General features: G+C 34.0%; 1 protein-coding gene across 1 annotated transcript in view; it reads right to left on the bottom strand.

The window, feature by feature from the left end:
- KATNIP (katanin interacting protein) overlaps positions 1-1,826 on the bottom strand; it is a gene marked incomplete in the record, with an annotated part of 37,888 nt that overhangs the window by 34,250 nt on the left and 1,812 nt on the right.

The following is a 1,826-nucleotide window of genomic DNA, read 5'->3' as shown; positions in this document are numbered from 1 at the left end:
TTTAATAGCATCTATAAAATTCTTAAAATATTAAGTACATCATACATAATAAAAAAATGATATAGGAGACATTTATACCGCAGTGTCCTAGAGAAGGAAAATTTGCAGGTTCCGTATGTTATACTTGCTGAATTTCAGGTCTCATTAAGCCTCATCCTGAAGAAGTGGTGTTACACCACGAAACACGTCGATGACACACTGGCAATTCTTGTGAGACTTGCTATAATGTTTCAACTATGTATTTATGCTGATACTTTTATGTAAATGGGGATGTATGTTGTGTATTGTAATATAGGGACACACTGGTTCCTTCTCTAGGACACTGCAATATAAATGTCTCCTATATCACTTGTTTAATATGATGTACTAATAAAATATTTTAAGAATTTTATAGATGCCGTTAAAGTCCCGTTTTTCTGCACATATCTATTTTGTCTATAATTGGGATGTGGCATATGGGCATTTAATGCAATGTATTCAATGCTCGCCAACCAGTGAACTCTTTATTTATATGTACAATATCTGGGATATGTTTATTATAGTGGTTGAACTTGATGGACTTATATCTTTTTTCAGCCTGACTTACTATGTAACTATGTATGTACCCTTCAGTTCCCACACTGCGATCACAATAACAGATAAGTAAAAATAGAAGGCATGTTAAATTACATATACATTTACAAAGGCAAACATGTTTGCTCACTTCTATACCTTTGCTTAATTGAACACCTGAAATCTATTAAAGTAAGTTCACCTACCTAAATTCCTGCACGACCAATAAACAAGCAAAGATTTATTGTGTTTGTGCGCACTTAAGCAAAGATTGAGCATAGGCCGGTAACAATAAATATAACAAATGTGCTGCCATAATTTTACTCTACAGTCTATTCAGAAAATGTATTTCAGTTTTACGACAAAAAACACATTTCTAACATAAAAATTGTGTTACAAATTACAAGAAAGGTCTGGCAGCAAAAGGATTTTACTTTAAAAAGAACTCACATTAACTGTTGTGTCTTGCAAAAAAAACATAAGCCATCTTTATTTTATTTTCTACATTATTAGTTAGGAAAAAGAAAGATTTATAGGATCCAAAAGGAGTGACGTATAAAAGAACAAACATTAAAATGACCCAAGGCCACTGCAAGGCCCTTTGTCACTCTGTATGTATGATAAAACTGAACAATGAAGACCAAAGAGCAGAGAATATTGATAACGTTAAACTTTGGTGTTGCTGAAGAAGTTAAAGGGGTTTAATGTATAAATCACTGAATCTGACGTTCATTGAAACATTCCCTGGTGGTGAACCAGTTATTGCCATCGAAATACATAGATTTGGAAGATTCTCCACCAGAGATTGTTAGACCCCTAAGAATATCATGGACAGCGAGGAAAACAATGAAATGGATATTTTAATAAATTAAGTCTAACCTTTCACTAGAGGACCAGAGATCCATCTAACATTGAAGAAATATCCCACCTGTTAGTATTTCATACAAGGCCACATCCCTTTCAAATACAAGACCAAGTGTGTGGTGAAGAACACCGATTTCATGGGACTTTAAAGGCCAATAACAAAGCATATATAAAAAAACATCATTTTAATAATACATCATTAAAATCATGCAACAATATAAAATTTAATAAAACCCTAAATACAACACTAGACTCTCCTGTTGGGGTATCCCATGTGGGAATACAGCCAACTGCTTTCTTTACGCGTTTCGCAGAAATTTTTTGCTTCATCAGGAGAAAGGAGATTTGGTGTTCACATACATGGCACAACCTCCTAATCATGCGGTAGGGGCAACAAATGGGTCTTAATG

Source organism: Pyxicephalus adspersus, chromosome 7 (genome assembly GCF_032062135.1).
Source record: "Pyxicephalus adspersus chromosome 7, UCB_Pads_2.0, whole genome shotgun sequence".
In the NCBI taxonomy this organism is placed as follows: Eukaryota; Metazoa; Chordata; class Amphibia; order Anura; family Pyxicephalidae; genus Pyxicephalus; species Pyxicephalus adspersus.
This window is presented reverse-complemented; position numbering and strand designations above follow the sequence as displayed.